General features: G+C 51.2%; 1 pseudogene; it reads right to left on the bottom strand.

Annotated features, from left to right (window-relative positions):
- Positions 1-649: 649 nt before the first annotated feature.
- On the bottom strand, positions 650-23,693 carry LOC120689386 (annotated as a pseudogene).
- Positions 23,694-24,779: the final 1,086 nt, after the last annotated feature.

Raw genomic sequence — 24,779 nt, 5'->3', positions numbered from 1 at the left:
TGTGCAGCAAAGGCCCATTGTTTTGTACGTGCAAAAAAAAAGATGGTAAGTAGTTGGCAGGCATAGCTATATATATGCCCCAGCTGGTATCACCCAATCGACAAAACAACAGTTGTCTATGCCTAATATAACAATCTGAAAAGAAAAAAAAAAAGAGGAACATTGATTCTGAAAATGTGTGATTTGCCTAATATTCCATTCATTTGCTAAAAATATATGAAGAGAGGGCGAGTTGTCCAAGTTATGTGGAGAGGTTTGGAATCAGCACATAAATGATGAAACATTTCGGTTCATGACTAAACCTGTGACTTGACAAGGTTATGCGCGGCAGAGGCAGAGCTTCAGTAGACAAAGTGTAACCCAGATTTTTATTTCCCAACTGAAATATAAGGTCACCATATATTGACTGATAGAATAAACACCGGGTATAGAGAGCAACATCCAATTTTGTTACAAACCAATACAGAGGAAACATGTGATTGGTGACTACAACCAAGGCCAATACAAAAAACAGTAGAGTCGTTGACTGTTTTGAAACTGTAAGCCTCAAAGTGAAAAGGCGCCCAATTCTCAGTTTGTATCTGATGTCGTGGTACTTTGGAATTCCAAAGTGATGAATTGCGAATTGGTTCAAGAGTCTCGCCCTCTTCTACCTCTGGTATGCATCGACATTTCGGTACCTCAATTCCTCAGCGGCTAAATTTCACAAAGGGAACAAGTAAGACAAAGAGGCAGTTAGCAACATAGCATATCACGGGACATCAAATTTTGTAGCATTTTGTTTCTAGTAATCTGTTAGATAGGCGGCGGAGCCAATAGTCACTGTAAATTATAGTCTACAAATTACTATGTTCACTCAACCATTTCTCCTTATCTACAACATCTTCAGATTATTCAAATCAAATAAAGAAAAGCATTAGTACTACATGAACCGACTATTTCAATTGTATTTTTGAACGGCAAATGTAGAGCTGCAGAATTGATATGAACTATGCTACATAATATCCAAGTTACGTTTTCTATCTCATCAGTATGATCTACTAAATACCTGTAAAACTCGACCACTTTAGTATATCAGTTTAGGAAACCGGAAGGAGTAGACAACGCTAACTCTGAATACACATCCTAAATGGAACAATGTTCAGAAACATGTTCGGCCTTGATTGTCATCAGCGAAAAAAATACACAGCACACCATAACCTGACAAATCGACATATGTATAGGCATAAATTCTGAAGAGGTCATTGGTGAGTAGGTTCTGAGAACGAAATGGGAAGGCGAAAAGGACCAACTTGATCAAGAATTTCTCCCTAAAGCAAAACCAAATGCTGCGAGCAAGGATTCAAGAACCCAGAAATCCACTTCTCTCTATGGCCTGGACCTATAGGTAAAAATTTTAGCTATAGAAGCTGTTATCTTGCAGCGAATTTGATCCCAAGGTAATGCAAGGGGCGGTGCAACCAAACCTCATCGAAGATAAACTTGAAGAACCATTAGATCCCCTTGGTACAGTGATGCTTTGATTCAAGAACTGTAACACCTCATGTATTAATCGCCTATAATTAAGTAAGAATGGTCATTAGTTTCTAACGCACACGACAAATCACCAAATCCAAAATTCTTCCTGTCAGCTTGGGCTGGACCGGTTGGCTCTGGGTCAACCATTTTTTGGGCCCACAATGTTTAAACTACACTCTCTCTCACTCTCACTCTCACTCTCACCGTCAGCTCTCTCTTCCTCACATTCTCCCGAGCTCCCCCTCTCACCCCAAACCCAAAACTCCAAATCCCCCATTCCCACCCCAATCGAAGGCCGGGGGAAGCTTTAAGTTTGTGGAGGATCATCTTCTTCATGTGCTCCTCCCCGGGGTGACGTGGAATCTCAAGTTCTTCGTGGGGGAGAAGCCCATTTAAGGTAACCAAGATAGGGTTGATTCGATCTCTTTTTCTAGATAGTTATAAGCGATTCCCTTTGGTCAAACACATCCATTTGCATCCCAGAATTAGAGCCTAGATGGGTTTTGGAATTGGTGGGCGATTTTCGCCGCGCCAAGGATTACAGCTTTTGGTCTGGGTTGGACCGATCTGACCGGTGTCGTGGTTAAGTTAAATGGGACCGGTCTGACCGGTATGGGGTACCGGTCTGATCGGTAGGGTAGTGACTGAGAGGGTTAAATAGGTGGTTGTTGGTGCAATTAGTTAGAAATTAATTCGGATATAGGTTACTTGTAATTTTTATAAACCATACATGCATTCTCATGTCATATGCATATGCACACGTGTAGCAGCCACCGCGGAGGAGGTGGTATACGAGGTGGTTGCGGAGCCACAGGAGTCGCAGGGGCAAGCCCCGCAGCAGGAGGTTCGTGAGGAGGCGGCCCCAGGCCCAGCCGACCCTAGTGCCGAGCAGCAGACTCAAGGCAAGCCCCGGTACATGTCCTGTTATTGTAACTTATGATTCAATATATATATATATATAGTTATTATTTGTGCATTACGTTTTAGGAGTTATTTGGAACCCTAGTTGCATGATCCTTAGGATTTCTTGAGTTTATACTAGTATGTATAGGTCGATAGCGATGCCATGCTTAATAGGTCTCGGTAGAAGACGGGTGATTTCTTGTCACTCGCGAGATACATGATATTTAGAAGTCGAGTAATTGCCGGTTACTCGCGAGATAAATATACAATTATCATTATACTTCAGTATTTGAGTTATGGAATGAAATGCGGAAGTGATGGAAACTTGAGACCGGGCGGGGAATAATGATGATATGTAGGTAGGGCAGCAGAACAGGGTTCCTGATTGTCTTAGCCCTGTCTGTGTCGATTAAGGACCGGTCATTGTCGGCAGTGCTGATCGGGGATTGAACTGTACTAACCGCATGCCGGGAGTAGGAGGTAGTCGAAACCGGTAAGCCTAGTACTGCCTCACTTCGAAAGTACAGGACTCCATCTCACCTCCTGTGGTAGTCGAGTAGTCGCGGAGAAATGGGATGCATGTATTTACTTTTGGTGGTCTCACGTTGAGCTCGGCTGACCATATGATGGTGGGGCGGTCCTGTAGTTCGAGGCGGGGAGGGGAATGGTTGGTGCGTGTGGTCCGACGGGGCTTATGCGTGCCGTGTTGGTTAGGTCCATCTTGCAAGGTTAAATCGAATCGATTCGCCGTGTCTCGCGGATATGAGGGCATTGATCTCTTTGTTGCCTCGTAGAAAAATGAGTTAGAATATTAGTGATATATGATGGATACTACTTTGAATCATTATTGAATGCTCCAACATGGTTGCTTTAGATATGTAAAAATTAGTGGATAGTCTTCCTATATAAAATATGCGGCTAAATATTGAAAATAAGGATCCATCTATAGATGCATTTCTGCAAAATGAACCACCAGCCAGAAAGCTTTGCATGTCTAGATATGTGGGCTAAGTATACCCAATAGTCGGGTAAGCCTTGCTGAGTATTAGTATACTCAGGGTTTGTTGCCACAATCATTTCAGGACCCCAGGACGTCGACTTCTACCCCTGTTGTGTCAAGTTCATCCGCCGGGATATAGAGGGGTGGCAGGTCGTAGAGCGAGACCCTTAGGCTAGGGAGTTGTCGGGTTGCACCCTTGAGGGCTGTGTGTGCAACCCCTCTGTTTTGCGAGGACCGGTCTGACCGGTCAGTGTGACCGGTCTGACCGGTGGTGTGGATCAGGCCGTGGCAACCGGAGTGACCGGTTGAAGGAACCGGTCTGACCGGTTGGGTGCAAGCAGATAGGGTGGAGTAAAGTTTAGGTGTAGAAATTGTTTCTTTGAACATTGGCTACCCTTGTAATGTTTTGTAAAAATTATTTCGTTCATGTAACCTTTATGTATATTTGGAACTCGGCTTGTAAAATAAGTGTTTCATATTGTTTTTATTTCTGTATTTTCAAGTATTATATCGTGCTTGTACCATCTGCGCCCGACTTCGCGTGTGACTACCGGTGTTGTTTCGATCGGGACGTGGGTTGAGAAAGAACCGTCAAATTAAATCATTAAGCTAATGCGCCTGATGTGTTCAAATGACGGCCATCAAACTTAATTTAGAGTTTTAATTTGGCGGTTGCGTCACAAGAACCATTCTGAGTTGTCGCCGAACAGAAAAGGTGAAGAAGATGGCTGCTGCCCACCTCGATGGCGGCAGGGCCCATGGCCGCGGTCGCGCCAGAGGTTGGGGCGGCGGCGGAGCCAAGAAGCGGCCACAACGGTGGTTCGGTATCGTGGAGCTTTTTTTTTGGACAGCTCGAGAGGCTCCTGCGGGGGCGAATGGGAAGTGGGTCCGGGCCGAGGGAATCACGCCTGGAGCGGGAGCCTCAGTCGCACCAGGCAGCAGGCACAGCGCGAGGCACTCCGTTTCTCTGAGCTCGGCACGCATCTCGGCAAGATCAGAATCGACGGTAAAAAATTTACCGGCACCAGCGCGTCAGTGACCAGACGTCCAGACCAGGGGGCAGGGGGCCGGGGGGGGGGGGGGGGGGACCTTGCCTCCACCGATCCTATCTCACGAGCGCTTCTTAATGGCGATGACACTGCATTGATCACTTCGCTAGCTCCTCCCAGTGTCTTCACCCTTCAGGCCTTCACCGAGCTAGGAGGAAGCCTGGTTGGTTCGGTCAGTGAGGGGCGCTTGCCAGCCACCACCCATACACGGACGGCGCGCGCCAGACCCGACACCGGCCGATCAGCGGCTCGCGCCATGCCCATCCCTGCCCTGCCTGCGCCTGCGCCTGCGCCTGCGCCTGCGCCTGCGTACCTATCCCAACTCCCCCAAGTGCTGGTGCATGCATCCGTCGCCGCAATGTGCGTGGCCCTTGCGGTCCTTGCGAGACTGCGAGAGACGCCGGCCGGCCACATGCCCAGTAAATGCTAGTGCCCCTCCTCGGCCGGCCGGCCCCGTCCAGACCTCACCACCCGCCGTAACTACGCCGCGCAGGCAGAACGGCCGTGTCAGAACCGGCCAGCAGCCGGGCGCCTCGTCGTGACAAGCATCAGTTGAGTGGGCCGAGGAGCTAGCTACGCGCTACGGAGTACGGACGAGAGGACGAGAGGTTGCTGCGAGACCTGCGATGTGATTGATGTACGTGGCGCCAGCTGCCTCCTCCGGATCCGACCTGCCGGACACACCACCGGACTGCAGGGGTCGACCGTCGTCCATCCGACGACGCCGACGAGCCACCCGATCGCAGCTCGATACTATGGCGGGTAGCAGTGCTGTTCTGCGAAGTCGATGTGTGGATGTAACGCCAAGGGTGCAAGTAATTGCGATCGGTGACGGGTGAACCGTGAATTATTGCAGTGGCCTGCCCGTGGGCGCGAGCGATGGGTACCTGCAGCCTGCAGCAGCTGAACAGTACAGGCCTACGCGCCGCTGGTTCGCGTTCATGGGTTCGGCACAGCTGATGCATGCACGAAGCAAAGGGACTTTGGAGATGGCCCTTCCGGTTCGTACTAGCGCCGGTCCAGTCCGGGGCGAGGGAAAAAGGACTAAGCGGTGGTTTGGTTTCAGGGATTTTTTTAAGTCTGGATTTTTTAGTATTTAAAAGTATTAAATAAAAATTAATTATAAAACTAATTGTAGAACTCTATGGCTAAATTGCGAGATGAATCTAATGAGGTATATTAATCTATGATTAGCGGATAGTTACTGTAGCATCGCTGTAGCAAATTATGAATTAATTAGGCTCATTAGATTCGTCTCGCGAATTAGCACTCAGCTGTCAAAAAACATTTATAAACATATTTTATTTAATACTATAAAATAGTAAAAAAAATTTGATGTGATAGGGACTTATGAAAAAAATTTGAAACTAAACAGGGCCTAAAAATTTGAAACTAAACAGGGCCTAAAAGGAGGCCGGCGGCGATGACCGGCCAGAAGAAGTGGACAGAAAAGTGTTTCCTATCGACTACCCCCGGATCATCATGGGCGTCGCCCCAGGGTTGCCGCCACAGAGGATCAGCTGCTTCCGTGGTTCCTGACAGCTGAAGCCGGAGAGAAGAGCCTGTTCCCTCAACTCCCTCCAATACTTTCGATTTCTTTTCTCAAGTAAAAAAAAAGAGGGCATCATCCAATTGCCAGATTTTTTAATGCAGACCCGCCAGCTTTTGGTTGAGCTTGAGCTGATGCTTGACAGCATCCTGTCCATGGCTTGCACGGAGACCCGCCAGCTTTTAACTTTTAGTACCCTTTCGAGACCCATATATCTGTACTCTCCATAATTCCATATATATATATATATAAGGAGTGCACTAGCGTGATGAATGCGTGCATCATACCAGTCTTAGTGGAAGTGTCATCGACACGGTTATCAGGACCATGAACTAGGTAATCGAGTCTAAGAAGTGTCATGGTGATGACACTACTTTTACATTTCATAACACTCTCCATCCTCTCTCTTCATAAAAAATTTTATCATGTCAGCAAATTTAATATTCATGACACTGCTATGACACTCCCACTGAGACTGACCTCACTATAATTTCGTGTTTTTCACTCATGGTCTACTCTGTAGTTGATTACCGTGTTGTTTAGTATCGGGCTCTGAAAATTCGAAAAGATTTAGTGCTGCCGCGTGCCCCACGGTACGGTGCCATTAGGACCGGTACTGTATGCGTATACGCAGAGACTGTGGCGGTACTCGGTATTTAGTCCCAATCAATACACAAGCTGCCAGGGTTGTCCGTGTGTGTGTTATGATGAGCAGCACAGTTCTTTAGGGTTCGCTGAGCGCTTGTGGCTTCGCACAGACAGCGCCCTTTGCCTGACGACATGCTACCCGCTGTACATGTCGATCGAGCTCGATCGACATGTACGAAAGCTGTCATGACGAGGTCACATGCCTCATCAGGGCTGTACGTGCTGCTGCTGGTCAGTGATCACTACTGGTCTACTAATGATACTCTGAAAGAAAACAATGCTTACCATTTCCAGGAACGCATTTGACACGGGGAAATAGATATGTTGCTCTGCTACAGTATTTACTCTGTCAAGCTTGGTTGTGCTAGTGCCGCGATCGAACCTCGGGCTACAAGTTGGAACCATCCAAGCCCAAATGGGAATCTTTAAAAGACGAATCCTGGACGGAAACTCGGGCAGGCAATTGAACCACGTCACCCGTTACCCGTTAACCGTCGATCCGCCCAGCTTGTAATCTGGACCGTCCAATTCGAGCCTATTCGGATTCTCACCCGCTTCATTGCGAATCCGAACTCTCCTGATGCTTCGCGGCCCGTCTCTTCTCTCCCGCAAGCACCGAGGTCGCCGCCTCCTCTCGCCGCTGGCCACTGCCATGGTACTGCCTTCCACCTGCAATAGCCATCCGCGCCTTCTTCCTCCACAGCGCCACCCTCCATCCTTCGCCCTCCGCCACGCCTTGCGGCCCACAGCGCCACCCTCCATCCTTCACCCTCCGCCACGCCTTGCGGCCAGCTGGTGCCGTCCTATCGGACTACGGTGGTGGCGCCAGCCGCGTGGCTCTCCTAGAGTTCGTCGGCGCCGGCGGGGGCAACAACATCTTCCGCGCTGCACTCCGCACGATCCGATCCACCCGCTACAGCTCGAGTTGTGACCCGGCATCTACAGGTGGGCACAGAGTGCTCGGCGAGGTGTGGAGGGCTTGAGTGCTCGATGAGGTGGTTGAGTAGCTAGGCGTCGGGGTGCAGGATCATGGTGACGAGGAAAGCACAAAGTGCAGAGGTGGTGCTGCCGTTCGCATCGAGTCAACCGTTGAGACAATACTTGCTACAAGCTGAGGCGCCCTATAGGTATTCAATGAAATGTTCAAGAGCCGGTCTTGCAGCAACATGCTCACATCTATGCCTTCGCCGTCGTCCGGACGGCTAGCTAGACTCCTTGTACGGCTTGCAGCAACATGTAACTTGAACTTACATGTTTGATAAATCTGTGCATTAAATTGAACTAGCAAGGTGGCCTGCGCTAATAGCACGGGTAGCTAGTTTTTTATTTAATTCTTTAAAAATTTTACATTGACAGAAGAGATGTATTTGATAATTTATTTACCTCTCGTGTGCTCTTGTTGAATACTACCTGTAGCTTTCTATGCATAGGAGTTCATGTCAATCATCAATTTTTATGTTGTTTTGCTCTATATTATAGTTGCATATTTTAGTACTTTAATCTGCAAAATCTAAATTTGAGGATTGAATTTAATTTTGGGTCACCTTGAATACGAATGCATACTGTACATATTTGTATTCATATAAAGTTTTGTATGAGTAGTTATGAAATATATTTATATGTATGTGTTAGTTGTGTTTGCCAATAATCTGTAACTTAGATGTTGGAGTTCGATTTGTATCTTGCAATATTTTGATTATTATTTAGCAGAAATATATCTAGTGTAGTTGTTAGAGCACTTAAGTAGTATCTAGCAGACCTAGATCTGACTCATCATGGGAGCGAAATAAAAATGATCATATGGATTAGACAAAAAAAAGTTATGTTAAAAAATAAATTGGGGCCTCTTGCTGACTTTGGTAAATAAATGTTATGCAAAACTTATATATATGTGTGCTATATTAATGTATGTATGTTTTAATTTTTTTATTTAACCGAACCTATTATTATTTTTCTCACTTTGGTTACTGCACAATTTATTACTTTTTAGCCCATATGACTGCATAAATTGGCCTATTTTAGAGTTGTGTCATCTCGGTGATAGATAGCTCCACATATATCTTTGTTGTTATTTCTAACTTTTTTCTTTATCTTACATTTTCTCTAGCTATTTTTATTGATTTCTCTATCTTCCATTTTGTTCCTCTGTATATTTGAAATCGATTAGTGTGTATCGCGTTTGATGCATCTAATGGAGAAGTTCCCTGTTTAGTATTGTGCCTCAGGGCTTTTGTTTTTTCTGAGCGAAGAGGAGCAGCAACAACGTTCATTTGTTTGAATCATTTGTTTTATATTGTAGGTAATCGACTTTGGGATAGATTAGCAGGGCTCCAGGCCTGAAGCTGTGGCTAAAATAACTCTGGTTGTGGCTTATTTGATGGAGCAGCTTCTCTTATGGATATAGAGTCATTTGAAAACTGTTCGGTAGAACTGCTTCTCCTATTTTTTTCATGAATATATGGAAGATGTCAAATGTCCAATGTGCCATAGCTATAATTTAATATTTTTCTCATAATCTATAATATGATTTCATAAGAACATAGTAGTGACTACTGATATTATTTATAGACTAAACCAATAAATTCACTTTTGTCCTTTTCTTTTGCCCTCATTTTCCCATTTTTCCTGCCTTCTTTTTCTATTCTCCTTTTTCTACTTTCCTTACCCATTCAACCTTGTTGCTTCTTTATCCTTTTCTCTTCTCTTTCTCTATACTTCTTTAGAAGTATAGATCACATTTGTGTTCTGTGCCTAGTATTTTTTTTCATGTACTTATAGAATATTAGATGAGAATAATAATGTTAAGAATTATTTATGCTATTTGATTTCTCAAACGACCAAGTCCCTGATTTTCTCCATGCATCTATTTAGATTGAGCTAATAAATAGTCACATTTATTTGTAGGTTTCGGTGCTTTACCCTTTATCCTAGTGATTATTACTTGTATGAAACTATTTGTATGCCCACAGAATCGCCATCAAATTAGTTTGTATAACTGAAGATGTTCAGGAATATGCAACATTTATGCATGCCTTTCTTTTCTATTCTCCTTTTTATACTTTCCTTACCCGTTCAACCTTGCTGCTTTTTTATCCTTTTCTATTCTCTTTCTCTATACTTCTTTAGATGTATAGAGCACATTTGTGTTCCGTGCCTAGTGTTTTTTCATGTACTTATAAAAAAATAGAAGGGGATAATAATGTTAAGTATTATTTATGTTATTTGATTCTTCATACGACTAAGTCCCTGATTTTTCCCCATGCATCTATTTAGATTGAGCTAATAGCAGTCACATTTATTTCTAGGTTTGGAGCTTTACTCTTTATCCCAGTGATAATTACTTGTATGGAACTATTTGTATGCCCACAGAATCATGAATCTTCGTTGACCACCATCATTGTATAACTGAAGTTGTTCAGGAATATGCAACATTTACGATGATAATCCTTAGTATTCATTGGCCCACACTGACATACATAAGGTGTTGATGGTGTTACAATAGATTGCAATATCTGAAATTCTGTGCATCTTCATTATTTTTTCATCCCTATCTTGACGTTTGGTTGCTCCAGAAGAAATGGATTGATTGAGTTCGGCAATGATTTTGAGTAGAATCTAGTGTGCTTCATGCAGCAACAACATGTACTGCAGGACCTTCTTGAGACTCAAAAAGTTGGGATTCGAAATCTCGAGCAAAGACTATGGTCATGCCGTAGTGCAGGGCATTTCGTAGATTTTTGAAAGCGATTATCTCTTTCTGTAGTACAGATACAATACAACTATGGTCGTGCTGTCACGCTTATGCTGCTGTCATATTTTTTTGCATCTTTAAGGAGGGTTAATGCGAGACATATATGATAACGTGAGTTTTTATGTCATGCAGACACTGTATTTAATTTTAATTGGATACATACACTTTTGGGTAGTTTAGAATATTGCATCTTCATTAAATTGGACATGGACTCTTTTGGCCAATTTAGACTGTTAGATCTTCATTAAATTGAACGGTGTAAATTATATACACAAATACTATTTAGATCTTCATTAAATTGGAGTATTTGGTAATTTTATTTGGCATAGAACTCAAACTTTGATTTTTATTATTGCATTTGATCTATATTATTTATTTAGTTATTTTCCTTCTTAATATGTTTCTTAATCACTACACACATCAATAATAATTTTTTTGTATTCTAGTTGTTGCATTTATATATTTATTAGTCATATTTGATGACAATTTTTTTATACTTTTGATTTTTAGTTTAGCTATTTGGCTTTTTTTGTCGAGTGCTAATCCTAATTTTTTTAATTTTATAATTCTGAATTTTTCTATTTAATAATTGTATTCAACATGGACTCTTTGGTTAAGTGCTAATTTTCTTATTTTTAATTTCTAATTAAGCTATTTACTAATCGTATTCGGCATGGACTCTTTGTCATGTCCTAATTTTTCTTAATTAGCTATTTATTAATCGTATTTGATATGGACTCTTGAGTTACTTTGAATCGTTAGATCTTTGTAAAATCCAACGGTGCAAATCCTTCTCTTTTTTAGATTAACGTAGGAATTTCTAGACTCTCTCGGCGAACGACTTCTTTTATCACTCCCTTAATAATATAATAAAATTTTGTACTTTTAATTTTTAGTTTAGCTATTCAGCTAATATGATTTTTTGTCAAGTGCTAATGCTAATTTCTTAATTTTATAATTCTGAATTTTCCTATTTAGTAATTTATTCAACATGGACTCTTTGGTTAAGCCGTAATTTCCTTATTTTTTAATTCCTAATTAAGCTATTTGTTAATTGTATTCGGGCATGGACTCTTTGTCATGTTCTAATTTTCCTTAATTTTTAAATCCGAAATTAACTATTTATTAATCATATCTGATATGAACTTTTGAGTTAGTTTGAACCGTTAGATCTTTATAAAATCTAATGGTGCAAATTCTTCTCTTTTTTTAGATTAATGTGGGAATTTCTAGATTCTCTCGGCGAACGTGGTGACTTCTTATAACACTCTCTTAATAATATAATAGATTAGTAAAGTGGGGATGTAGGAGTAGTCATGTACCGCATTTTGATGGATTTCTGAAGCGTACTTGTGGTTGACTTAGCTTGGTTGGGTTGGATCAGATTACCTGCAGGAGTGTGTGTAAGGATCACCGGGGTGTCCGACCCTAGAGGGGGAGGGGGTGAATAGGGTCGCTAATCGCTTTCTATTCTAGGGCTCAATTTATTTGCATGAGATAAACCTAATACATCCTGCACATGCTAGTTATGACTAAGGTTTATCTATGCTACTCTCTACTTACCCCTAAAAGACTTGCAACCTATAGCCAATCCTAATCAAACTAATTAGGAAAGTAAAGGCACGCAAGATAGAGTAAATGCGGAAACGTAATACGGTAAGTAAAGAGGTAATGGAGAGAATATGCAAACTCCCGTGAAGACACCAAGACACACGATTTAACGTGATTCGGTTAGGACACCAAGTCCCTCCCTACGTCCACGACCACTTGTCCAACAAGAACAAGTGTGATGCCAAGTCTCTTCGCTTGATCACCGTCTTGTGTTCGCCACCAAGGCTTCCGGCAAACAAAGTCTAAGTGGCGCCAAGTCACCAAGACAAGGCCACCACCACCGTCTCTCTCAAAGCGTCACCAACGGCACCGTCTTCACTATTGGAGCTTCTCACCAAGAGGGGTCTCCTTCCCCGCACAAAGTGTCATTGCCGCTCCACACCAAGTCGGAGTTGTCACACGACGAATACAATGATTGCTTGCCGCAGCAAGACTTTTCTCAAGGTTCATCTCGCAAGATCAAGTCCTCCCAAGCACTAAGCTTTTCAAGCTCACACTTGCACTAAGCTATTCTAAGCTTGAATGTGACACTAAGCTCAATATGGTGGATGGAGTTGATGTTGATATTCAATAGAACTTCCAGAGTCTCCAGCAACCTCAAATGACCCGGCCTTGGGGGTATATATAGGCAACACAAGCAAATATAGCCGTTGGAGAAAAGCTGCCAGAAAAATACTTAACGCCGGTTAATCCGACGCATCTTCAATAGCCATCGTCGGTTCAACCGGTGATACTAAACTGCCCGCCTCAAAAACTAGCAGTTACGTGTACGGGCAATCAACTGATGCTGCGTCGGTTTAACCAGTGAGTGTAGTTGTCCTGTGAACTCTGAAAAACAAACTCTCTGGACAACTGCACCGACGTTCACCAAGACTCAATCGTCGGTTCATCCGGTGTATAGACCTTGCCTCAGCTTCTGGGTCCATTGCACCGACGTATTCAACTTCCCTATCGTCGGTTCAACCGGTGAAACCAAAATTCCTGGTGTGCTCCAAGTCAATGCACCGGCGTATGTGATTTTCTCAGCGTCGGTTCAACCGGTGATACTAAAGTATCTCTGTCTTGATTTCTTTGACTTGGTTTCTTCACGGCCTATCTTCTTTTTGTCATCACTTGAACCTAAAAGCCTGAGTATGGTCATCTTGACAATCATATTAGTCCAAGTGTTGTGTTGTCTATATCAATCACCAAAATATTATATTGAAATATGGCATGAGAGGCCATTTTCGCTATAGTGTGCTAAAGGCAGTACTATGTATGGATTCAAGGGAGGTTCAGCTAGCATCATGAAGTGCAAGTATGTGGTCAGAGCGACGATTCAGTTGAGAAACAAATTCATTTTGAAATCTAGCCTTCAATTGGATTTCTAATGATGACCCAGTTAAAGGGAGCATCCTTTGTGGCCAGATTTCCATTCTCTGATGACAAATTTACAACCAGTGAACTTTGCCCTTGCAATTTCTTTATCTTTCACTATAGGTGCTAAGCACAAGCATGAGTAATTCCATCAAGTTCTCCCAACAAAGCATGAGTAGTGCTATTTACTTGTATTGAAACATTACCATCTACGGTACAACATCTGTTTTTTGTTCTATTTTTTTAACAAATCTATGCACTATTCTTCTATGATACAACATTAATCTGAATGATGATATGCAGGTAACTTATTCAGAAAGAAGCACTCGATGGTTGTCGGTGTCCCGACCCGGGGGCCCGGATCCCAACTAGTGAATGCTGCGTGTTTTCTCGTCCCAAATGATGATGCAAGAGGCAATCACAGTAACGCACGGTTTATCCTGGTTCCGGCCGCGGGGCCGTACGTCCAGCAAAGGGGGTGTGCGAGGGCACTGTATTATCTTGCACCCGGAGTGCTTGTAGTAGGGGGTACAAGCGAGGCGAGAGAGGGAGAGAAGCTCCCAAGTCTCAGCTAAGAGTGGAGTCGGTGGAGATGAGTGCTCAGTAGTCCTTGTGCGTCCTCTTGAGGAGAGAAGCCAGAGAGACCAAGCAGACTAGAGTCCAGACCAGGGAGATCAGCCAGCCCCCGCTAAAGGAAGCCCACCTCCTCCTTTTATAGGTATAAGGAGGGGTGGTGTACACGAGTGGGGGCATGGAAGTCGTCGTTTTCCCTTGAATCGCGGGGTTACAGTGGTCGGATACTGTGGGAAGTACACTGTGGGAAGGCGGCGTGCGTCGCTGTCGTCCTGGATTTCGTCCTTCGTCCTGTAGTGTTCCGGCGGTAGTTATGGCGCGGGATGGCTCCGGACCACCTGGTCGGGGCGCAGGCGTGCACACTAGAAGGCCCGGGGGACACGTGGAGGTCCCGGGCCTCTGAGAGGAGGGGGGAGGTCCGGGATCCCACCCGTGTGTGATGCGCCGGACCCCTTCCCCAGTGGGAGGCGAGTCCGGGAGGTCGGCGGGAGCATTACCGAGCCTGTCTTGTCCCGCGTTGCAGGTCCCAAGGCGCTGCCACAGCGTCCGGGATGGCGGTGTGGTGACCAGAGTCAGCGGATGGGACCCCGGTCATATCTACTGTGGGAGTGGCGGCCTGACGCCGCCCGTCCTTTGAGCCGTGGTGGAGTGGCTGGCTTTGAATGCCTTCGTACGACGATCGGTTGGGCGGCGGAGCCGTTTGTCCTTTGTGCCGAAAGACGGCCTCGAGCGAGGCGGAGATGAGACACCGCTCGAGGGTAGATCTGCTACCCTCGAGCGAGGCGGAGGTGCGTTGCGTGATTGAGGGACCTTCGAGCGAGGCAGAGAATAAGTTACCCGCTCGAGGGTATATCCGCTACCCTCGAGCGAGGCGGAGATTGGTCTTCTGCTCGAGGGTAGTTCCGCTACCCTCGAGCGAGGCGGAGATTGCCCAGCGGACCCGAGAGGGACCCTCGAACGAGGCGGAGATTGTTCAGTGGGTTCGAGGGGAATGTGAATGGGCCGCACGCTGGGCTTCTTTGAGTCCTTTCCTTTCTTCCGGATGGGAAGCAGGCCGTGGGCCTAGTTGCTTTAACAGGTGTTTGTGTTTTTTAAAGCGGTCTTAGTACCCCGATTAGGGTGTCCCTAATTGTGGTACTCGACAGTAGCCCCCGAGGCTTTGGTCGAGTCAAGGGATTCGACCAAAGGGTATTTCGGCGATTTCTCCCTTGACGTGATCGGAGACTGCCGTGCCCCCGCCAGGCGCGCCTGGGCGCCGGCCCGGCGGATGTGACAACTCGTCAGACGGGGTAGTGCGCCTGCAGGCAGGGTGCTCGAGGCGCGTGCCCTTTTGTTCGTTTGTTTGAAGGACGAAATGTGTCCGCGTGCTGAGGGAGGGCCAGGGCGACGGCGGCGCCCGCTGCTTGGCAGCTGGCCCTTTCATCACGCTGTCCCGCACGCAGAGCCTTGGCTCCCGCGTTCCTGGTCGCCTTGCGGCGCACTGTTTGAGGGCAGCCGGCCAGAGCCGACGCCGCACCGCTTAGCGTCCAAGGGCTGAGCTCCACTTTATTTCGTTCGGTCGTGTCTCGATGCGGTGACCGAGGGCATCCTTTATTGGTGGATTGCCGCACCGTCACGGGTAACACAAGCCTCCGCTCTTCGCCAAGCTTGAAGCTTTGTGCACGGCGCAGCTATAAATAGGGATCGTGAGGTTCCCTTTCTTCTCCATCCTCCCAGCTCTTTCTTCCAGCGTTGCCCAACTCTTGTAATGTTTCCTTTGCCTTTTTGTGACCGGCCCCCAGATGGGGTGGCCTGGCTTTTTTAGGCTTTTGGCGCTAGAGGAATGCTTCCGAGCGGTTGGGGAAGATCGGAGTGGGCGTGCGCTCCATCCCTTAGGTTCAGTGGGATCAGCAGAAGAGCATTGGGCCCGTGGGATCCTGCTTCTGCGATGTCCCCTAGCCTGAAGGGGGATGGAGACGCCTGATCATGGCATTCGTGCCAGGTTGGGCGGCTGTTCTTTGCATCGTCCCCCAGGCGACAAGGTTGCTCTCGGGGAGACGGTGCGGAGGGTGCTGTCCGCCAGCTCGACCCCCCGCATGGTCTGGGGGCTGGTCCTCGCATCCCTAGCAGCCTCGCTGTTGCGTCAGCTAGGGGCCCGGTGCCTTTCTTCGTCGCCCGCTCCTCCCCAAGACAGGGAAAATTGCCACGTAGGTGGCAACGTGTTTGTATCTTTCGATGGCTTCGCGCCGGTAACCGTTTGTAATCTTTATTCGCATTGAGCAATAAAGTCCCCTTTCTCCTCTGCGGGGAGGACTACCGAGGGTATAGGGGTGTACATAGAGTTACGACCCTCGAATATGTGTGAAGTCTCCTTCGCGGGGGCGCGTCAGCGCACCCGCAGGTGTAGCCCCCGAGGCCTTGGAGGAGCGTTTGTGCTCGTCCAAGGGCTACAAACGTTGTCCCACTGGGTAGCTTTACTGGGATGACCGTCCAGCGTCTTTTTCAGCCGGCATCGGCATTTTTTCAGCCGGCCTCGGCATTCTTAGTGCTGGTACAATGACCCGGCGTTCAGCTTAGCCATTAGGGGAGCGTACGTTAATAGCGGAGGGTTTGATTAGACACATGGAGCTTCACAATGGACGGTTGTCGACTTATTCGAGGGTGTGGTTTGTACCGTGGTGTGCGGGGAGCCCCCGAGCCCAGGCCCGTGTGAAGGCGTTCAGGGGAACCCTCGAATTCGATTACGACCCTCGTCGCCCTTCCGCAGGGAGGAGGGGTGAAGCGCACCATGCTACCCATGCCCGGGCCGCGAGCCATGGCTGCTTCTGTGAGCTATTAGCGGGTTGTTCAAGCGAACGTCCGTGCCCCGTTCGATAGGGGTCGGCTCGTGGTCCATGGACACGTCTCATAAAGCGCTCGCGAGGGTTCGCTAGGCGGGGCTCGAACCCATTCGGTAGGGTTCGAGGGCTCGATGCTCTCCCTCGATGGGATCCCCCTTCTAGGCACCCTCGACTGGCCCTGAACACTGCGTAGGATGTCTCGAACTCCGCGTTCGAGGGTAGCTTGTACGGCACATCCCTGCAGTCCCTGACTCCGGTGATCTGGGGCGCCTGTCGATCCCCCCGAAGGGCCAGGCTTCGAACCCCTGATCAGTAGGGCCTCGAAATGCGATTCCTTCGAGGGTAAAGAGACCCCATGGAGGAATATTCCGTCATGATCTGAAAATGTCCCAGAGTCGCGAGCCACGCGTGTGCGCGGGTCTTCTGCCGGTAGCGGGCGGCGTGGCCCGATTTGTGCGGCACGGTGTGGGCGCGCCTTTTCAGGCGACAGCCTCGGGCAAACGAAGCGGCGTGGGAGGCGGCTGACGGATGGGATAGCGCAACAGTCGCACCGCGCGCGCCGGTTACCGTGCCGCATTTATTGCGGCGTGCGCGCGTGGGGGACTCCGCGGTCGTGGGGCCCATCCGTCAGCGATAGCAAAATCTACCGCATTCAGTGCGGTAGATTTAGGCCGTGGCTACGGATGCGCCCGACTAGGTGAATAAATACGAAGAGAAAGTGGGCGTTTTGGGTTCACCTGGCCATTTGCCTTCATCCTGTTTCGCCTTCTCCGCCTCCGTCGCCTCCTGAACCCATAGCCAAGAGCGAGAAGGAGAATGGAGAAAGAGAGAGAGAGACTTAGCCATTTCGGAGCCTTCCTTTTCGCATCCCCCCTCGACTCTCGGAGATGTCGGACATCGAGGAGCCCTTGCCATGGGGGAGGTCCTCCGCCACCGAGGCGGTGCTGGAGCAGCTGGTCGCCGAGCGGCTGCTGCCGCGGAACCCGGACTTGGGGGCTCCGGCGTGGATTTCCCCGCACCCGGACGAGACCGAGCCGAAGCCCCCACAGGGCTACGTCGTAAGCTTCGTGCGCCTCCACGAACGGGGCTTCGGCGTCCCCGTCATCAAGTTCATGAGGGCCCTGTGCGAGTACTACGGAGTGGAGCTGCACAACTTCAGCCCCAACTCCATCTCGCAGGCGCGGTCTTCGTCGCCGTCTGCGAGGGGTACCTCGGCATCGACGTCCACTGGGATCTCTGGATCCACCTGTTCCGCGGCGAGCTCTTCGTCAAAAATGCGCGGAACCAGCCGAGGCGGTTCGCGCGCGCCGGTGGCCTGACGCTCCATGTCCGCCCGAACCGGAAGAACCTTTACATCACAAGCAAGATGACGACAAACAACTCCGGGTGGAGCCGAGGGTGGTTCTACCTTCGAAACTTCAGTGGCACGCTCCCGGCGTTTACCAACAAGGTTCTTCGGGAGCGTCCGGCGAAGTGGGACTGGGGGGTGTTGCCCCCGGCGCAACAAGCCAGGCTCGAGGGCCTCACCGATGCGCTGGCGCGTTTGGCGAGGAAGGGGTTGACAGCGGCGGCCGTCATCACGAACTTTCACCGGCAGAGGGTGATCCCTCTCGTGGAGAGGGCCCTGCCGATTTACCAGCTCACACCCGGGAGCAAGGTCGAGGGCTCGAGGACGTCGAGCAAGCTTCTCTCCCACACCAACGCCGCCCGGAGGGTGAAGTACGCGGTGGCGGAGTTTCCCCAAGATCCTGCGGATCTTTGGAGGATCAAAATGCGCCCCGAGCCGGGGTATATTTCCCTGGTGAGTTTTGGCTTCGAACTCGTCGTGCATCGTGTAGTTCCCTTTTCCTGACCCCATCTCGGGTGTGTTGTATAGGGGTTGAGGTGCGGCATCTCGAGGCCCCCGGCCCCAGAACAGCGCCTGATCAATCGCCTCCACGCGGAGAAGATGAAGAGGCAGAAGGACGCGGCGGAGGCAAAGGCCGAGAGGAAGAGGAAAAGGAAGGCGGCGCACGACAAAGCGCGCCAGCTCGCTCGGGCGGAGGGGAAGCCGCAGCCCGCCACACCTGAGTCCTCGGAGGAGGACGAGGAGGAGGCCTCGGACGCCGAGGACCACGCTCCGAGGGGGGACGGGGAGGGCGCGAGCCCCCCACCGTTCTACCTGTGGGATGAGGAAGAGGGAGCGACCGTGGCACGAGAGGAGCCAAGGGCCGCAGGGGGGTCGTTGGCGAACCTCTCCCTCGAGGGTGCGGCGCGGGGGTCATCCTCGTTGGCGGCCGGTGAGGAGTCGCCTGCGCCCCAAGTGCTGATCCGTGGCCACGAGGCCGCGACGGGAGAGGAGTCGTCCGCGTTGGCAGCCTCGAGCCACCGGGCCGACACGAGGGGGGCGGCTTCGGGGCAGTCTTCGAGGGACAGCACGATGCCCGAGGCCGAAAGACCGCCATGAGGAAGCGGAGTATGAGCGCTCGATCTGGGTAAGTATTTCGGATCTCGTTTTTGTCATGTATTTGGCGGATTTCTTGATTCTGCTCAACTCGCGTCTCTTGATTTCCAGCCCCGGGGCCGTTCCCAAGGATGCAGTGCGGCTTGCCCCGGCCAAGGCTCTCAAGACCGGGGCTCGTAGCACTCCGCACACGGCGCCACAGCCCCCTCCTGCCGTGGATCTCGAGGCGGCGGCCGCTAGGCTACGGGAGGCCGTGGCCCGAGGGGCCCAGGCGGCGCAACAAGCCCGGGAAAAGGAGGGCGACGCTGGTCAGAACGACGTCGGCCACCGTGGCGCCGAGGCGGCTGCTCAAGCGGCCGACGCCGAGGAGACCGGCCAGGGCGATGCCGGTGGCGCCGCCCAAGCGGTCATTGATGTTGAGGCCGGTCAGGGCGACGCAGACAGCGCCGCCCGACCGGACATAGAAGGAGAAACTGGCGGGGGCGCGCAGGAGCGCCCTGCCGGCCAAGCTGCGGAGGAGACCCTCGTCTTCGAGCCCCCGAGGGTCGAGGGCGAGGGCCTCGCAGAGGACATGGCGCAAGAGGCGCCAGAGATAGAAGGATCCCCCATCTCGGAGCCCACCGAGGCCCGGGACGAGGGTCCCGTCGCGATAGTGCCCGTGCCCACGGCGCAGGAGGGCGCAACGGCGGTGGTGGAGCTGCCAGACAGCATCGAGGAATACGGGGACTCGATGGATATCGACCCCGCTGCTGCGGCGAGCGCCGCCGCACATATTGCCGAGTTCGCGTCGGCCAGCGCGGGCGTGCTCAAAGCGGGGGCGTCAGAGGGGAGCCACCTCGGGGTTATCGTCCCGTCCGGTGTCCCCTCAGAGTTCCTTCGCAAGGAGCAGGAGGAGGAGGAGGCCTGGAACAAGCAGATGGGCGTTGGGCGCGAGATCTTGCAGGACCTCGACCGCGCTTATCAGCTTCATCAGAACACGGATTACCAGGTCAGCCAGGTAAATATTTCCCGCCGAAAATTGATCAGATTTGGTTTTAGTTTTTGCGTGTCTTCACCCACGCCGTCCCCCTTTGCAGCAGCTGAGGGAAATCTCGCGCGAGAAGAGCACCGAGATGAACCGGCTGTACTCCCAGATGAGCCAGCTCGGGCAACACAACGCCGAGCTGGTGCTCAAAAATATCGATGCCAACACAAAAATGGCCGATCTGGGGGCGCGTCAGCAGGCGCTGGAGGAGGAACTCGCCCGGGTCACTGATGAGCGGAACGCCCAGAGGGCGGCAGCGTAGCAGAAGGCTCGGGAGGCCGAGGCGCAAGCCGCCGAGCTGCAGCGCCTTCGGACGGCGCTCGAGGAAAGAGCTCGAGAGGCTGAGGCGCAGAGCGCCAAGCTGCAACGCCTTAGCGCCACTCTCGATCAGCAGAAGGCCGAGCTCCTCCACAAAGAGGTGGCCATGGTTGCGCTCGCCGGGACCCTCCAGGAACAGGGTGTGGCCCTCGAAGAGAGGGAGGTGGCCCTCCAGAACATGGGGGCTAGCCTTAAGGAAAAAGAAGCCTCCTTATCCTCGCTTGAGGAGGACGCCCGTTCCCAGAGGGAGGAGGCGCAGAAGAACATGTCGGGTGAGTACCTTCGATTTTCCGTCGATTTGTTTCTTTTCGTAGCTAATGTTGATTTCCTTTACTCAGAGCTGAGGCAAAAGGTGGCGGACGAGACCGCGGCGAAGGAAGCGGTCCACACCGCGCTCACGGCAGCACAGATGGAGTTTGCTGAGCTGGAGCAGACCGCCGTGAGTGTGTGTCAAGAGCTCGAGGGGTAAGGTGCCGTCTCGGGCAGTTCGGTGATCAGCCGCCTGCGCGCGCTAGGCGGCCGGATTGCTGAACACGCCAAGAGTACCTTCCGCCTCGGTGTCCTGCGGGCCCTCGCCGTGGCCTCGACGCATTACCTCATGGATCTCCAGAAGGTGTCGTCGGGGTACGTCGTGCCCGATGATGCTGACGCGGACGCCGCATCGGCCATCATGGATGAAGCCGACGCGGCCGCGGAGGAGTTCGCCACCGTCCTCGCCGAGAAGCTCGAGGCGGACATCCCTCCCATCGCCGAATTCGACGCCCCTGAAGACCTGCAAGGGGGGGATGGTAGCCTGTAGGACAGTTGGGCCTCGAAGCCCATGTAAATAGATTAGTGTTTATGTCATAGTCGCACTTTGTTATCGCATCCTATGAGTATATGAGTATAAGAGATTTTATTTTCATAATTTGAATGCGTGACCCGTCGAGGCCTTGCGTGTTCGAGCATGTTATTTCTTTACTTTATTTCCATGTTCTTGTATGCGACTTGGACGAACGTCTGCGAGGGGGTTCGCGTTCATAAGCAACGTAGGCGTAGGGTGGTGAGGGGGGTGCCGTATCCCGGAGGCGTAGGCGGCCCCTCGACTCGGCCGGCCCCGTCCGTAGTTGCTTATGCCTCGCGCCGGTTTTTTCCAAGGATACGAGAAGCTTAGGGTCGAGACGGAAATATTTCGAAAAATATTGGCGACTTTTTTGGGGACGTTCGGGGTCCCCCCCCGTAGTAGCCCCCGAGGGAGGCTCGGCTTTGCCGAGGGTAAAGCCGAGCATACCTCAGCGTCAGCGCGCGTCCTAGCCCTCGAGGGCCCGGATGGTTCCCAAAAATAAACCAGTAAAGCGTACTTTATTATATCGGGGAATTGAAGATGCGAGTACAGGCAAATGTACAAAAAACTTGAAATTTCTAGGGATAGAAACGACGTAGCTGTTGTATATTCCAAGCATTGGTGAGGACTTCGCCTTTTTCATTGGCCAGCTTGTACGTGCCGGGTTTGAGCACCTCGGCGATTATGTACGGTCCTTCCCATGGAGGTGAGAGCTTGTGGCGGCCCTTGTTGTCCTGTCGAAGCCTTAGCACCAAGTCCCCTTCGTTGAGGTCTCGGCGCCGGACGCTCTGCGCTTGATACCTTCGCAAAGACTGCTGGTAGCGCGCAGAGTGGAGGAGCGCCGTGTCTCGAGCCTCGTCCATTTGGTCCAGCGAGTCTTCGTGAACTCGCTGGTTTCGTTGTTCTTGATATGCCTTGAGCCTTGGCGATCCGTATTCCAAGTCGGTGGGGAGGATGGCCTCGGCACCATAGACGAGGAAGAACGGAGAGAAATCCGTAGCTCTGCTTGGGGTCGTCCTCAGGCTCCAGATGACTGAGGGTAGCTCCGTGAGCCACCTCCGGCCAAACTTGTTCAGCTGGTTGAAGATTCTTGGCTTTAGTCCTTGGAGGATCATGCCGTTGGCACGCTCCACTTGCCCGTTCGTCTGTGGGTGTGCCACAGCCGACCAGTCCACACGTATGTGGAAGCTGTCGCAGAACGCCAAGAACTTCTTGCCTGTGAACTGGGTGCCGTTGTCGGTGATGATCGAGTTCGGGACCCCGAACCTGAAGACGATGTCAGTGAAGAATTGGACTGCTTGCTCGGATTTGATCTTGCCGATGGGTCGAGCCTCGATCCATTTGGAGAACTTGTCGACCGCTACCAGTAAGTGGGTGAAGCCCCCCGGCGCCTTCTTCAACGGACCGACAAGATCCAGCCCCCACACGGCGAACGGCCACGTGATGGGGATGGTCTACAGAGCATGGGCCGGAAGATGTGTTTTTCGAGCATAGAACTGGCACCCCTCGCAGGTCCGCACAACGTCAGTGGCGTCGGCGACTGCAGTGGGCCAGTAAAAGCCTTGTCGAAACGCGTTACCCACGAGAGTACGTGGCGCGGCGTGATGGCCGCAGACGCCGGCATGGATGTCGCGGATCAGCTCCTTGCCCTCGAGGATGGGGATGCATCGTTGCAGGACACCCGAGGGGCTACGCTTGTGTAGCTCATTGTCGATTAGGACGAAGGACTTGGCCCGCCTGGCGAGGCGTCGCGCCTGAGCGTGGTCCGAGGGTAAGATCCCTCGAACTATCCAGTCAAGGTACTGGACGCGCCAGTCTTGCGAAGTGGGGGCCTCGTCAACTTCCATTGCTTCGGCCTCGTCCGCGGAGGTGGTCTTGAGGTCAAAGTCCATGGGCTCGACCCCGTCCGCCGGGGTTTCCCGCCGGAGGGCCCGGCAGACAAGGGGCTTGGCTCCGTCGGTTGATTGAACTCGACGGAGGGCATGGAGATGTCGCGAGCGAAGATGTTCGGGGGGACGGTGGTCCGCCCCGAAGCTATCTTGGCCAGTTCGTCGGCGTCCTCGTTATACTTGCGCGGGACATGATTGAGCTCAAGGCCGTCAAACTTGTCCACGAGGCGGCGTACTGCGTTGCAGTACGCCTCCATCTTTGGGTCGTGACAGCTAGACTCCTTCATGACTTGATCGACGACGAGTTGAGAGTCCCCGCGTATGTCGAGGCGCTTGACGCCAAGTTCGACGGCAATGCGGAGGCCCTCAAGGAGGGCCTCATACTCCGCCATGTTGTTCGAAGCAGGGAAATGCAAGCGGGTCACGTACCGCAGGTGTTCTCCGAGGGGTGAGATGAAGAGGAGGCCGGCACCGGCGCCGGTTTTCATCACCGACCCGTCGAAGTACATAGTCCAGCATTCGCCCTGGATTTGCGATGGGGGTAGCTGAGTGTCCGTCCACTCAGCCACGAAGTCAGCCAAGATTTGGGACTTGATTGCCTTGCGAGGGGCGTAAGTGAGTGTTTCTCCCATCAGCTCCACAGACCATTTGGCAATTCTACCCTCGGCTTCCCGGTTGCGAGCTATCTCTCCCAAGGGGAAAGATGAGACCACGGTGACGGGATGAGCCTCGAAGTAGTGGCGCAGCTTGCGCCGAGCCAAAACCACTGCGTAGAGCAGCTTTTGAATCTGTGGATAGCGTGTCTTAGTTTCAGACAACACCTCGCTAATGTAATACACTGGTCGTTGGACGGGCAGAGCATGACCCTCCTCTTGTCTTTCGACCACGATCACCGCGCTGACCACTTGGGTCGTCGCGGCCACGTACAGATAGAGGGGCTCGCCGTCCGTAGGCGGCGTGAGAATGGGAGCTCGAGTGAGCGATGCTTTCAGCCTTTCGAGGGCTTCTTGAGCTTCGGGGGTCCACGTGAAGCGCTCAGTTTTCCTCAAGAGTCGGTACAGGGGTAAGCCTTTCTCGTCGAGACGCGAGATAAAACGGCTAAGGGACGCTAGGGTGCCCGGAGGCTCCGGTGACTCACCCCTGTCGTGCTCGGGGTCGAAGCGTCCACCCCGTCGAGGGGTGTACCTCCTGCCGTCGATGACGTTGCGGGCGTCGCCGTCGCCGGCGTGCCCGCGAGTGTCGCGGATTCAATCCCTTACGGGAACTCTCCCGATGCGCTCGTGCACCGAGGGTGCCCTCGCACCGGGTACTACGGCTGCTTTGCCTTTCCCTGCTGGTGGTGTGTGCACAGAAACCTCGCGGTCCTGGTGCGCAGTCCCTCCAGGCCGCTCCGGGGCCCTCGAGCGCATACGAGACGCAGAACTCTCGGCCTGCTGCACGGCAGCCTGCTCGATGAGCTCCTGTGCCTCGCGGCGCAAGTTGCGGCCTGTAGGCGTCGACGGCTC

This window comes from Panicum virgatum, chromosome 9N (genome assembly GCF_016808335.1).
Source record: "Panicum virgatum strain AP13 chromosome 9N, P.virgatum_v5, whole genome shotgun sequence".
NCBI classification, from domain to species: domain Eukaryota; kingdom Viridiplantae; phylum Streptophyta; class Magnoliopsida; order Poales; family Poaceae; genus Panicum; species Panicum virgatum.
This window is presented reverse-complemented; position numbering and strand designations above follow the sequence as displayed.